This window comes from Nelumbo nucifera, chromosome 2 (genome assembly GCF_055504915.1).
Source record: "Nelumbo nucifera cultivar China Antique chromosome 2, China Antique-T2T, whole genome shotgun sequence".
In the NCBI taxonomy this organism is placed as follows: domain Eukaryota; kingdom Viridiplantae; phylum Streptophyta; class Magnoliopsida; order Proteales; family Nelumbonaceae; genus Nelumbo; species Nelumbo nucifera.
Window position 1 is genome coordinate 91,605,013 of NC_142650.1, and position 16,140 is coordinate 91,621,152.

At 36.1% G+C, this 16,140-nt stretch overlaps 1 pseudogene; it reads left to right on the forward strand.

Moving 5' to 3' along the window:
* The first annotated feature begins 14,220 nt into the window (after positions 1–14,220).
* LOC148802514 (NADPH-dependent aldehyde reductase-like protein, chloroplastic pseudogene) lies at positions 14,221–15,058 on the forward strand (annotated as a pseudogene).
* The last annotated feature ends 1,082 nt before the right edge of the window (positions 15,059–16,140 follow it).

Genomic DNA, 16,140 nt, shown 5'->3' on the forward strand with positions numbered 1-16,140 from the left:
TTAGAGATATTTCCTCATTCTATTCAATAGATTCTCCAATTTTAGACTTCCAAATCTCCATGGTGTTACCTTGAAACCCAAATTTCTTTGGTTCGTTCCTCGGCAACAACCAATGCTTTTGTTGTTTCCAAGTGCCCTCCAAATTCTTTGTTGTGGAAATTAGCACCCTGAAGAAGGCAATTCCTTTGGGTTCTGCATTCTCTTTAATTAATCATTCTTGGAGACAGGAAGATGTATTTGTCAATACAACTAAGGAATTTGGATGAACATCAATTTTGATCATTAAGGAGTATATTGGTGGGTTCGGTTGTCGGATAGGCATTGTCTTTTCCAGTGGATGTTGCAATATGTTTCATGGATGGTGGAATTGGTCTTGAAACCTATACATGCTAGACAAGGCCGAGTTGACTAAACATATGATTCCATAATTATGTGTTAAGGATCATTATGGTAGTTTTGGTAGCCGATTAGGCAATGAATTTTATGGGTGGATGTGATAACCCATTTAGCGAATGACGGAAGTGGTCTTGACACATGGAGATGTTAGGTAAGGTTAAGCTGGTCAAAATTGTGATTTGACAATTTTGACCATTAAGGATTGTTATGGTAGTTCTAGTGGCTAGTTGGGCACTGTATATTTTGGTTGGATATGGTATAACTCATTTAACAGATGATAGAATTAATCTTAAGACCTATAGAAGCCAGGTAGGGTGGGGCCGACCAATTCATTGTTTTGACTGTTAAAGACTGTTATGGTGGTTCCGATAGGGCAGATAGGCACCACCTTTCAGGGGTGAATGCGGTTACCCATTTAATGGATAGTGGAATTGGTCTCGACACATACACTAGATAAGTAGGGCCGGGTAAATGAAAAGTGAAATTTTGTAGTTTTGACCGCTAAGGATTGTTTTGATGGTTATGGCGACGAGATGCTCACCATATTTTAAAGTTGGACGTGAAAACTCGTTTAATAGATGGATGAATTGGTCTCAAGACCTTGACACACAAATAAAGGCTGAACCTACCAAAATTGCAATTTTGAAGTTTCGATCGTTAAGGATCGTTACGGTGCTTTCGAGAACTGGGTGGGCAATGCCTTTTAGAGATGGATGTGGAAACCTATTTAACAGATGGCGGAATTGGTTTTGGCACCTACACAAGCCATGCTAGGCGGCTAAAAGTGAAAGTTTACAATTTTGATTATTAAGACTACTATGGTGGTATCTACAACTAGATGGGGACCCTATTTTAAGAGTGGATGTAAAAACTCGTTTCAATGATGGCAAAATTGGTCTTAACACCTACAAATGTCTGGAACGCCATGCCACCCAAAATTGCAAATTTGAAGTTTTAACCACTAAGGACCATTTATGGTGGTTCTAGTAGTTGGATGGTCACCATCTTTTTCAAGTAGTCCTGGAAACCAACTTAACAAATGGTGGAATTAGTCTTGGCACCTCTAGACATCCTTAGCAAGGTCATACCGACCAAAATTGTGATCTTGTAGTTTTCAACTATTAAGGACTATTATGGCTTGCACAACCCGACAAGGTGTCAAGACCAACTCTACCAATCATTAAATAGGTTTTTACATCCAACCATAGAAAACAACCCCCATTCGGTCGCCGAAACTACCATAACAGTCCTTTATGATCGAAATTGCATAAATGCAGTTTTGGTTAGTCAGTCCTTTCCAAGCATGTTTAGGTGTCAAGATCAATTACATCATTCATTAAACAAGTCTTCACATCAACCACTTAAATGTAGTACCCATTTGGCCCCGGAACTAGCATAGTGATCCTTAATGGTTAAAATTGTTAGATAGTGTATGCCCTTAACTCCAATCAGATTGATGTACATTAAACATTTATTGTAAATGAATAAAAGTACATAATTGATTCATGTTATACTTGGTATGTTTCTGTGTAATTACCCTTAAACTGGACACTTATGAAACTCGTGTTAGTTTAGAATATTCTCAACCATTGGATAGACCTGGGGAGGTGTATCCTGCCAATGTTGACACTAATATGTTGCCAAGTTGGTTGGGGTAGTTTGTCTCAGCTACCAGGGTTAGACCCGAAGCACATGTAGTGTGTGTTTGCTTGAAACACTGAATCCAAACCAATTTCCAGTTATGCCCTAGACCTTGGAGATTGGTGGGCAAAACTGGAAAGTTACACCTAACCCCTAGACTCGTTTATGGTATTGCATTGGGTGTCAGATTAGGTGGTCTTTGATATGCCAATCAGTGAAATTCTTCAGGGGTCAAAACCTGGGTATGTTGGGGGAGTCTGAGAATTCACTTGAGTGGGTGATCATAGTAACAAGATCAACCCCTTTGTCAGACAAAGTGAATGATTGGGGGTTGCACTCTCTTTGATGGAAACCTAAAACTACCGGCAGTTAATTTCAAACTTGTTTGAGATTTGCTTTGCATATATATATATATATATATATATATATATATATATTATGTTCTATGAAAAGGTTTGCAAAATGTTTTAACTCATAGGATCCATCCAAGCAAAGAGTACGACACTGTACCTTGTAGCCGAGAGAGAGGTCCTCTCTTGTCGTATAGTGTTTGATCATTATGGACTAAGAGGTTAAGTGTAAGACCATTTAAGGCTTTTATACCTAATGGGATAATCTCACTTAAGACCATAGTCCTTGGGCCTTTATAAGATGGCTGGACTCAAGGACCATTTAGTGTAAATGTTGGGCCCATTAAGAGCCCATACTGATGGACTCAGGGGTTCACTGCGTTCAACAGTGAATTCGGCTAGACCTTGTAACTGAGGCTAGGCTGAACCCATATGGCTTTTGTGTGGTCAATGTTAGGGTCCCACACCACACAGAGATCCAAGTTAGCCAACAATTAAAAAGGGGACGTGAACCTACTTTCTTAATGAGCCTAAGGTCCATAATTAACTGGATTAATTAAGAAGTCACATGACAACTTAAGCAGTCATGTGACTTGGGCGAACTTGGGTATGAATATGGGCTTAGATCAGCAATGGGATAAGAGGATAACTCTTATTCAGTTAAGGAATCTAGATCCAAATGAAGATTTGGATTAGGAAGCTCCTAATTGGATTAGGAGAAGCTAATCTTTAAGGCTTATAAATATTGGAGGGATAACTGCTCCAGATTTCACCTTACTACTCTCAATTCTCTCCCTCTATTCTTGCCGCCCAAACCCTAATTCGATCTCCAGTTTTTGGACTGATAGAGATCAATTCCTACCTTTGATTTTGCAAGAAAATCATATCAGATTTCGTGCTCATACCCCCTTGCTCGATCCAAGCTGTTGGATTGCAGTTCTTGCTGAATGACTCCATTGCTGAACTTGCTTTATCTCAAGCTGCGCCATCTTTAGTGGAAGCGGGTTTTGGTACCCTCTTTGGGCGTGACCACCTACTTTGGGAGCTATACGTGTGGATTCCATATCAGGTATTGCTCTCTCTTTCTTTTGGTTTCAGATCTGGTCTGTTTTGTTTCAAGAACGATCATTGAAAAATGCAGTTTTTCTAAAACTAAGAATACGATTCCTAGAAGGGAGAAAATAAGTTTTTTGAAATTTCGCCCAGCCACCCTGCATGGTTCGACCATCCATATGATGGATCTCCTTTCCCTTCAAAAATTGCAACCAACCAATCATTAAAATTGGTTACTACATCCACTTGTAGAATATAGTAACCAACCAATCATTAAAACCACCATAATGGTCCTTATTGGTCGAAATTGTGAAATTGCAATTATGTTGGTCCAACCATGCTTAATATGTCCAAGTGTCAAGACTAATTTTGTCAATCGTTAAATAGGTTTTCACATCCGCCCTTAAAAGACTATGCTCATTTGGTTGTTGGAACCAACGTAATATCCTTACTTAAATAATACAAATTTAAGAAAATTTGACAGAAATACTATAAGTTGTAAAAAATATAGAAATTTTGAAGAAAAATATGAGTGTATCTCTAATATTATGTATTCATCATATAAAAAAATAAATATGATGAACAAAAAATATTTTTGCTAATGATGGAAATGAAATAAAAAAATTAGGAAAAAAGAGAATTATGATGAACAAAAATTATTTTTGATTAGATAGGTCACCATGTTGATGGTTGAGTCAATGGTTTTTCTATAGATAAGTAATTTGGTGGAAAAACAACTTAACATCATGGTCAAGTAACAATTCAACTAGTTTGATCAGTCTCTATGCAAGCAATGGCTTAACTAACACAAAATTAAAAAATATTAATATAAGCTACAGGTTGGAATAAAGTCTTTAGCTTAAAAGGAAATAAATCTCTAGTATAAAATGCTTATATATATTACTTTATGTTATATTTTATATTATATGTATATATAATTGTAATATGACACCCATAATATATTATATATTATATTTATATTATATAATATAAACTAGTTTGATCAGTCTCTATGCAAGCAATGGCTTAACTAACACAAAATTAAAAAATATTAATATAAGCTACAGGTTGGAATAAAGTCTTTAGCTTAAAAGGAAATAAATCTCTAGTATAAAATGCTTATATATATTACTTTATGTTATATTTTATATTATATGTATATATAATTGTAATATGACACCCATAATATATTATATATTATATTTATATTATATAATGCATAAATAAATTTTAAACACATATTAATGTTGGCCCTATATGTTTTGATGATAACAAACTCATTGAGAATACTAATAAGTGTGCTAGCAGTTAAGTGTGCAGTTGTATCCCATTAAGCTACCAATCATTTGTAAATCTCTCCAAAGAAAATGATAATTCAAATGATGAACTAAGAAGGAAGTTTGCAATTAGGGAGAAAAAAAGAAAGACATCAAGATCCAAAGTACTTAATTTGTTTTTATCTTTTTAGTACTTGATGTAACTAGATGCAAGATACACTACATGGGCCTAAATGAGATAGAACTCCATTAACCAAACCTTAGAAACCAGTGTCTATAGATGTTTTCAAACTTATTCTTGAACTTAAATGTGGAAAAACCCCATTTGGAAGCCTAAAGAAATGATTCCCAAACCTTTAAAACCAAAAACTTCAAAGTCTCTAAGGTTTTGAATAGTGATTAGTCAATTATATACCTTGAATCAGTAGTCTACTATTTTTCATAGTTTCTACTATGAATAGTGCATGAGTCGACTACTCAAAATGATGAATTAATTACCCATGACACTAATGACTTGGTAAGCCTAGTAGTTGATTAACAAAGTCTATCAGTCAGCTACTACACAAAGAAAATGTTTTCACATGATTTCTATTTGAATGCTTAAACTCCAACAACTCTTTCCTTTTTGGAAAATGTTCCAAACATGTTAAGAATCATCTTTAAAAGATTCTAATAGAGGATTGATAAACTCTAACATTCAAAAAATGGTGATATAATGGCTATATTGTTTATCTTATAAAAATTTGTGAGAAGAAAACGAAAAGTGAGGGCAACCATGTGAGAAACAAAGCATTTAACAAGAAAAGTAAGAGGGATTTGTGGACTATCAAAAGGGTGATCTTTTGAGTTTCCCTTGATATAAAAAGAAAGAAAACCTTTGAATCTTAATGAGAAGAAAACTCCATTTGAGACGAAAGTCTTTATGGTATTTTAACCTTGCATCTTGGGTTAATTTGTTTTGTATTTGTTCTATCAACCTATTGAGAGACATTTATTTGGGTTTGCGTTTTCGACATAATATCTTAAGGATATAAAAGGTTTAACGTCAAGTCTTCAAGGTGTGAAGGAAGAGGTGCGGTGTAAGGTTTGATTGGCGCCTGGGGAGTCTAGTCGGTTTGGTTAGTAGAAATCTCAAGAGGGTCCACAGAATAATCATTTGATCAGATTATACAAGTTTTATATATAACCAAAATTATCATATATATATTTATGGTCCATGAAATTTAACCTTTTAGAAATAAAATATAAATAAAAATTATAAGAAAACCAGATAACCTTTCATGTATTATACTATGTAATCGGTTTACAACAATAATAACTGATCCCAACCCAATTATTAATCAGGACAAAACGAAAGAACTAGAACTAACATAATTGATCCAGTGGATTTTATTCTATTAGATAGACCCAGATAGGACTCAGATAATTTAGAGAACAAAGGGATAACCTTCTATGTCTCTGATTGTATTCATTATATGTTTATATACATGAAGGTTACAAGAGATAATGATGAGATTTAGTGGGACAATGATTATCCAATTACAGGGATAATGATTATCCAATTACAACTCAGAGAGATAACGTGTACAACTAACACCCCCTACAAGCGATGTTGGGGGAGCCATAGTGAGCTTATCATGAAGAGAAATAAACCAAGTAACCTGAAGAGGTTTAGTGAAAACATCGGTTGTCTGATCGATCGTGGATAAAAAGCACACTTGAAGTTGCTTTTGCTGGACCTTGCCACGAACAAAATGGTAATCTAATGCTATGTGTTTGCTGTGAGCATGTTGAACGGGGTTAGAAGCAAGATATGTAGCCCCGATATTATCACACCAAAGAATGGGAGGACGAGAAGATGTAGGCATATCCAACTCCTATAGTAACATCTGAAGCTAAGTTAGCTCAGTGGCAAGATGGGCAAGGGAGTGGTATTCTGCTTCTGTACTAGAGCTTGAAATAGTCGGTTGCAATAGCCTTCATGAAAACGTTGATCTTCAGGGCAACCAGCCCAATCGGAGTCACTAAAACCATGTAATTGGAACGATGAGCTCTTGGTAATAATGAGGCCCAACTAGTGGGTGTATTTGACATAGCGCAAGATGTACTTAACAGCAACCCCGTGAGACATAGATGGCTGAGACATAAACTGTGAGACCTTGTTCACTGAATAGGATAGATCAGGTTGTGTCACCGTAAGGTATTGAAGAGCACCTACAATGTTGCAAAATAGAGGGATCCTCAAAGGGTGAGGATGGATCTGTAACGAGCTTGGTACTGGTGGCCATCAGTGTGGAACATGGCTTGGCTTCAATCATGTTTGTGCACTTGAGAATCTCATAAGCATATTGAGATTGAGAAAAGTGAAGACCAGTAGATGTCGGTGTACACTGAATGCCAAAAAAGAAGTGAAGTGGGCTGAGATCACGTAAGGAAAACTCTTTGGAAAAGCGATCAATACTGGACTGAACCATGGAAGCATTTGATCCAATAATGAGGATATCGTCCACACAAACTAGAATGAGGGTGATATTCGATGATGTGTGATTTATGAAAAGTGAAGCATCAGCCTTTGATTCTGTGAAACCATGGGCAAGGAGAGAATCTCTCAATTTTGTAAACCAGGCTCTAGGAGATTACCGAAGACCATAGAGAGAGCGATGGAGCTTACAAACATGATTTGGATATGAAGGATGAAGAAAAATCGGGGGTTATGCCATGTAGACCTCTTCATCAAGGGTGCCATGGAGGAAGGCATTACTTACATCCAGTTGACAAGTGGTCCAAGAGAGAGAAACAACCATGGCAAGAATTAAGCGCATAGTGGTTGGTTTAACAACCGGACTAAAGGTGTCTTCAAAATCAATTCCTTCCTATTGGTGGTAGCCCTTAGCAACTAGACGCACTTTAAAGCGCTCAATAGACCCATTAGACCAACGTTTGATCTTGCAAATCTAGTGGCACTTGATAGCTTGTTTGTTAGATGGAAGAGGAACCAAAGACCAAGTATTATTCTGTAAAAGGGCATCAGATTCAACATTCATAGCTTCATGCCATCGGGGATCTCATGCAGCCCGTGTATATGATGTGGGTTCATCATCAACCATAGTATGAGAGAACATGACATACTTTGGATTAGGATGATAAATACCAGATTTGGATCTAGTCTAAATGGCATGAGATGGCTGAGATGATGTTGCAGTAGACTCATAAGGAAGAGATGTTGCAGATGGTGGTGTACTAGATGGAGGTCCAGAATCTATATGGGATGGAGAGAACGAATTAGCACCAATTGTAGGAGAATCCAAAGGAGATAGATCAGTAGGATGACTGTCAGTAGCACTATTGTTGAGGAGGCAAAGTTCGAGATATGATGAACCACCGGAGGAGGGCCCAATAATGAGGGGGATGGGCATTGTTCTGCCTTTGCAGATGACACCAAGCTTGCATAAGAGAAAGAATTTTCATGAAACAACACACATCTCTATTAGTGTAGATTAGGCCAGTGGGAACAGGAAGACAACGGTAGTCCTTATGATCATCTGTATAGCCAATAAATGTGCACATATCTAATCAGAAATTTAATTTCTCTTTGTTGTAGGGCTTGAGATTAGGATATCAATCACAGCCAAAAACTCTCAGTAAACAGTAATCTAGGGGCTTACTGAATAAGAGCTCAAATGGGGACGCATGGCCAATAGTTCGTGATGGGAGTCAATTGATTAAGAAGACAACGGTTGTAAAGGCTTTCAACCAAAAGGAACAAGGTAACTACTATATGCATCCACAAAGGAAATATAATAATAGTGACCATTAGTAGAAGCAATAGGGGTAGGGCCCCACAAATCTAAGTAAATTAACTGAAGCAGTTCAGAAATGGCACTAGTAGAAGGAACATAAGGAAGACGATGATGTTTTCCATTAGAACAAGAACAAAAACTAAATGTGGATTTAGTGGTGATAGGTAGCTGATGACGTTGATATCATGCACCAAACGAACTTGTGGATGACCTAGCCTCTGATGCTAACCTTTTGCAATCGTTTGGACTCCCATCAAGGCCATTGGTCCCTTATTTTAAGCTTTATCGGTGGTAATAGATAAGTGGTAAAGACCATCTCTATTTGGTCCGGTGAGAAGAGGTGTCCCCAACTGTTTGTCCTTCATAGTAAAACAATAAGCATCAAATTCAAATGAGACATCATTGTCTTCACAGAATTGCTTAACAGAGAGTAAATTGTGTTTAATATCAAGCACATGCAAGAGTCTGTTCAATTTGAAAGTATGAGAATTGAAATGTAAAAGTGAACTCCCAATATGTTGTATATGCAAACCTGTACCATCCCCTACTTTGATCTTGTCATTACCTTGATACTTAGAATGGAGAGAAAGATTGTTGAGATTCGATGTCACGTGGTTTGTTGCTCCAGTATTGGGGTACCAGTCACTATCAGAGGAGTCTTGAGCATTTTAAGCAATCAAAGCTTTGGATTGTGGTGGAGTGCTAGAAGCTTGATAAGTAAGATCAAAGTAGTGATAGCATGAGAGAGCAGAATGGCCCAAACATCCACAGACCTAACATGTGATCTTTGTTTGTGACTGAGATTATGGATGAGCACCACGACTGTGACCTCTACTTCGACCACCACAGGGTGGAGCACCACCACGTCCCCTGTTTGGGGGTTATTATTGTAGAGAGGTTTGTTGGAAAGTTGATGTGTTGTAACATTAGCAATCATATTGAGTTCAGATGAAGTAGAGTAGTGTTGCTCCAGTCATTGCTCATGTTGAAGAAGCAATCCATGGAGTTCCTCAAGAGAAATGGGGTCAGCACGAGCAGTGATGGCTGTTACCGGAGGATCGTAGTCGGGTCCTAGTCCTCCAATTGTGTATAGGATAATATCATCAATGGACAGGGCCTGTCCAACGGAAGAAAGTGAATCTGTGTGCACTTTGATTTTCTACAGATATTCTGTCATTGACTTCGCCCCCTTCTGTATATGATGCAAATCATTTTTTAGTTGCATGGTATGAGCTCTAGAGGGAGAAGCATACACTCGGTGAAGACTGCTCCAGGCTTCATGACAAGATTTGCAACCTACCACTTGAGCAAGAGCACTTTCTGTTAGAGTTGCTAGCAACCAACTCAGTAGTAGCTTATCCTGAGTCTGCCACTGAACATAGTCTGGGTTTGTGGCTGAAGTCCTTACGCCATTTTTCTGTGGTGATTGTGCATTCAGGACATCTATTGGAACCATCGAGATATCCCATCAATCCAAAGCCATCAAGTAATGGCTCGTATTGAGCCTTCCACAACAGAAAGTTGTGTTTGTCGAGTTTTATTGATATGAGATTTGACAGGTTTCCAAAGGGAGATACAGTTGGAGAGGAGAGGGATTAGGGTGAAGAAGAAGATGAGGCCATGGGGTTTTCGGCTTTGAGACCAAGATAGAACTCAGATAACTTAGAGAACAGAGAGACAACTCTCTATGTGTCTGATTGTATTCATTATATGTTTATATACATGATGGTTACAAGAGATAATGATGAGATTCAGTGGGATAATGATTATCCAATTACAACTCAGAGAGATAACGTGTACAGCTAACAGACCCAACCCATTGACAGCCATAGGAATTAGCAGCCAGACTTCTATATATTTGCACTGAACAAAATTTGTATTTGTACTAGCCTCCATCGACATCTAACTTCAACCAAATGGGCTGAGGATGTTTCCAAAAAGAAATATTAGCTCCGGAGATATCCAAATGACTGTTTTGGTTATTGGTGCACTATCATCCTTCGAAACTCCACTTGATGCCTGTTTACCCTACCAATAGAAATTAGAGTTACACTCATTGAATACAACATCATTAAGAGCCAAGCAGCCCAACCATAAGTTCCATAACATCAGAGCTGACGAAGCCATCAGCTCTGTTTTTCATTCTTGTGAAGTTTGCACGATTTTAAGCAATTATTGAGCTCAGATGGAAGTTCAGATATCAGTTCAAGTACGGGTTTAATACAAAGTTCAGGGACTCCGGCATAGAGGCAGGCTATTTGTTGACGGCTCTTATGATTTGGGTACTGATAAGGTTTTATCATATTCAGGGAATGAATTAAAGAATAAGTGGAAAGGATTTAACAATGGGATGACAGTTCTCCATCATTTGAATACAAAACACATATGGCAAATTATGGTGGCGTTGGACTAAGATCATGGGTCATGTAGCGACCCTTGTAGCCCAAACACAAGCCACTCTGAAGTCTGAACATCAAAACTAATTATGGTAGTTCCTAAATCCCAATTTCTTAAAACGTGGAAAATCAATATATCTAGGATAGCAGTATTAAATATGCATTGTATATATAATATTTATTTATAATATATGATATATTATTTATTATTTAAAATATAATATTTTATAGGGTAAATTACAAAGACCCCCCTTGTACTATGGGGTTAGTGACAAAGCCCCCGTTGTATTTTTTTTTGCGTCAAAGACCCCCCTGAACTTTAGCCATTAGACAAAGACCCCCTTGTCCGTTAAGTCAGATGATGGAAAGCATTAGATTATCAAAATACCCCACTAAACTTTTCTATTTTATTTTTCTTGCCCTTTTTCTCTTAAAACCTATTTAACCTATTAAATGGATATCTGGTCCTACAGAGTGATTTTGTTTGTTTTGATTGCTGGTTATCTTTGCTTCCATGATCAAAACATCATGGCCATGTACAAGAAGATTTTGATGCCCTTACTGGTTCACCCCAGAGCTTATTTAGCTCATTTCTTGTCTTCTCGACACAAACCCCTAGACCAAAATAACAATTCCAGAAATCATGGAGAATCACTGGCTCAAGAAGGGATTCAAGCACATTAGATTGTACATGGAGAATGACCAATTAATGTCTCTACTTAAGTCTTCTAATTCATCCTTTTTCCCACCTTTGTCATAAAAGGGGTCCCCTTTGTTCTGTTAATGTTCTCCATTGAATGTTTCAAAACTGTTGTTTTTATGCCATTTCACCTAACTTTAATAGAGAAGACAATGAACAATATAAAAAGAGTAGTTTAGACATTTAAAAACTTTAAATAGTCGGATGAAAAGTTTTTTGGAGTTAACTGACAGAACATTAATGGAAGGGGGTTTTTGTCTAACGGCTAAAGTTCAGGGGGGTCTTTGTCGCAAAAAAAGTATAGGGGGGACTTTGGCACTGACCCCATAGTACAAGGGAATTTTGTAATTTACCCTATTTTATATATATTTATAATTTTTATTATATATTTATATATATAAATATTTATTTATAATATATATTGTAAAAATTAAAAAACCGAAAAACCAACTAACTGAATCGGTGACTAACCGAACCAGTCAATCAGTTAATCAATTGGCTTCAGTTTGATTTCGGTTCTATCAAATTAGCAATTAAAAATAGCTATAATTTTATATAATAAAATTTAAGACAAAGAATAAATAAAAGAGAAAAAGATCATAGGTAGAACTGCTGTCTTATTGAATGTGTGAGGGAGGGAGACAGAAGAAAGTGTTTAGAGGGAGGGGGTGCTTATCGTCTAGGTGGGTGTCTAATTACCTAGTCGATGCCTAAGTCGTTGCCATTTGAATAACGCAGCACCACTCTAATACTAGGGTTAGAAAACTCAGAAGACAACTCAAGTTTGAGTACAAGGGTTTAGGGCTAAAATGAAATAATAGAGTCCATGCATGAACATCTACAGGTTTGAATCAATGTTTTCACATTAGGTCACGAACCTTGCTATTTATAGACAAAAGAAGGCCTCTTCGTGCATGGGCAAGAATTCTGGATTTATTCCTTGAGAGGTGAATTTCAGAATATTCTCAGGTTGTTAAATGCTCGAGTCCTTATTAGATCTCGCGATGAGGACACATGTTGGGCGTGTGATGCAGGGAAACGGCTGGGATTCTCATGATCACAAGTTCCTATACTACATGTCATTTCGGCGTACGATCGGCTTTTCAGTTGTCTATTGGATTGCAATTTATCCCCCAAAGATAAAATTACTAAAATGTCCATTTGAAGTGAATGGTCTAAAAGCAGAGATTATCTAATTAATGAAAATAGATGTTAAAGCATGCTATCTCTTGTTATATTTTCAGTTTTCATTTTCAATGTAGTATTTTCCGTATTTCTCTTTTTCTTTGTTGTATATTTTACAATTTTCTATTTTTTCGGTATTTTATTGTATTTTTCTTCAGTTTTTTGTTGTATTTCCTATACAGTTTCCTATTTTTCATTTTTATTATACTTCATCAATTTTTTTAAAATATAATCACGTAAAATGATACAAGGCAGTTTGGAGTTCTAAAAATATTTTAACTCTCACACATAATATTTTAACTGATGCCTGATGGAATGCTAAATCTGCATATCCAATCCGATTCTTATCCAGATTGTTAACTTCGAATCAATCCAATTATGTAAATGGGATCATCCGAATACTCCGAATCCAAAATAGTTGGTAACAGATCGGGCTTTGGATTAGGGAGTCAATCCTCCCCACTTGATATATATTTAATCTTTTAATGAAAGAAAATTTTTAACAACTTCATATTTACTTGGCGCTTTGGCAGAAAGACCAATTCGCAGGAGAAAATTGGTATAGAGTTGATGTTGACAAGTTTGAGTGATGGATTGGGTGCTCTATCATATATGCATAATTGGTCAAATTGATTGCTATCAACCGCCTGAACGAAATGTCACAGATTGTAGACTAGGCCATTCAAAAGCTACCTTATTCAGATATCTGGTTTTTAATCTTTGCTTCTATTCGGATTGTACACTGGATCAAATCTTTACTTTTATTCAAGAAAGTTGGATCATGGGCATTTTGGTCATTCTAATTTTTTCAAATAATATATGCAAGGATTTGGGATTGTTTATTTTTTATCAATATTTGAATGGTTGATAAACAAAATTATATGATCCTCTAAGGGCATTTGTATTTTTTCAAATATCACTTAATAGCTAGTTAACAGATTGGTTAACAACAAGTACTGGATTGTCATGTTTTGAAAATTTGAATACTGATTATTGTGTTTTAAAGTTCAGGGGACCAAAGTGGTACTAGGCCCAAAGTACAGGATACTAATTGAGAATTTTCCCTTATCAATAAATAAAAAACAGTGTTCTTATACATAGGATCCCATAGGCCTATGTCACATACAGCATATGAAACACTAACATATTCATTCTTGATTGGTTATATTGCCCATTTGCATGCTTGTGTTTCTAGCAGATCCCATTTTCATTGCCGAAAGGGGTATTAAAATTAGGTAGCTGGAGAGGCACTTTCCTCTCCTTTTCCTCCTCTTTCCTTTTGGTTATGTTTGGTTTGAAAGAAAATATAGGGAAAGGAAGGGAAAGGTAGGAAACCTTTACAACTCTTGTATTGATTTTCCATTCTTTTTCTTCCTTTCCCTATTTTTTCCTTCAAATCAAACATAGCCTTTATAATTCTGATTTCCATATGCCTCTAGCTCTACCGACGCCGAGGCCTTGGCATCTCAGATCAACTCCTCAGCCTCTCCCTCCCATCCCCAAGCAATTGCCATTCGAGGCAATGTCTCAGACCCGGCACAGGTGAAGTCCCTCTTCGACCAGGCCGAGCAAGCATTTGGCTCAAAAGTTCATATTCTGATCAATTGTGCTGGGGTCCTAGACCCCAAATACCCAACTCTAGCCAATACCACAGTGGAGGATTGGGATAATATATTCAATGTCAACACAAAGGGTGCCTTCTTGTGCTGCCAAGAGGCTGCTAATCGCTTGCCACGTGGCAGTGGCAGCCGGATCATAACAATTTCATCATCTACCGTCGGTGCACTCTTGCCGGGGTATGCTGCTTATACAGCTTCTAAGGCTGCTGTTGAGACAATGACCAAGATTCTGGCTAAGGAGCTGAAGGGTACTGGGATAACTGCCAATTCTATAGCACCAGGACCTGTAGCAACAGATATGTTCTTTGCCGGTAAAACAGAGGAAACAGTCAAGAGAATAGTTGATGCATGTCCCTTGGGTCGTATTGGTGAACCCAAGGATATAGCTCAGCTTGTGGGATTCATAGCCTGTGACGCAGGTGAATGGGTCAATGGTCAGGTCATCCGCATCAATGGGGGATTTGTTGTTTAAACAGATTTTTCTCTTGCTTCAGTTTTTCCTTTTGTTTCTTTATATCGTTTTCTCTTAGATTTGGTACCAATTTAGTTCCTAATTCAATGGCTAATTGCTTTGTGTTTGTAAGGTTTTCAACTAAAAATTTAACATCTCAATTATAAACATCAATGATCAGTCACAATTGCAATTTTAACTGAAGAGAAGTCTCCTTTCCGATGTGACAACACACTTCTAACTAGTGATCCACCCAAAACATTTTAGGTAGAAACAATAATAGTATCAAACACAACTCTAGCATATGGGAAATGAGGAGAGAATGGAAATCCTTGGGAATTAGAATTATAATCACCTATTCTTGACACTTGTTTGGTTCATTGGGAATTGGGATTGGATTCTGATTGTTGTTATTTCGTTCATTTGGAGTTCGAATTGGAATCAACTAACAAATTTATTTAGCATTTTATTATTTTATTAGTACTTTTTATTATTATTTAATTAGTCTTTAATACTTAACATCTTAGTATTTATAATGATTATTTTATTAATATTTTATTTGTACTTAATATTATTTAATTATTAATATTAATGTTTTTATTATTTATTTAGTACTTAGTTATTAGTAATATTATTATTACTAAAGTTATTTTTTCCTACCCAAAATATATTGTATTAATATTTTATTTATACATTATTGTTATTATTATATTTAATAATTAATATCTTTCTTTGCTATTATTATTTTATTAATATTTTTATAGTAATATTATTTTATTATTGTCTTATTATTAATAATTTAGTAATATTTTATTATTTTATTAAAATTAGGATTTTGGGGATTTTGTATCATGAGTTTTTTATTCCTTAAGGCCTAGGGGGCCTAAAATACCCAAATGTCCTTACACACACACACTCTCTCTCTCTTTCTCTCTCTCTCTAATAATATAAACGTTCTCTCTCTCGTTTTCATTAATACTCTCTTTTTATTATCTCTCTCTTATAATATACTCTCTATCTCTAATAATATAATATCTTAGTAATAGTGTGTAGGTTTATTAATGACAATGATTACTTTTTTTTATATTTTTAAAATAAAAGAAAATAAGAAAATGCAAAAAATGAAGAAAATAGATAAATTGCTTCTATCAAAGGAGCGTCATGCTAATTGGACCATCCTATTTTATTATATATATTAATATATGTTATATTATATATTGTATTATACTACATTATATTACACAACTTAAAATAGTTCTAAACAGGTTTCAG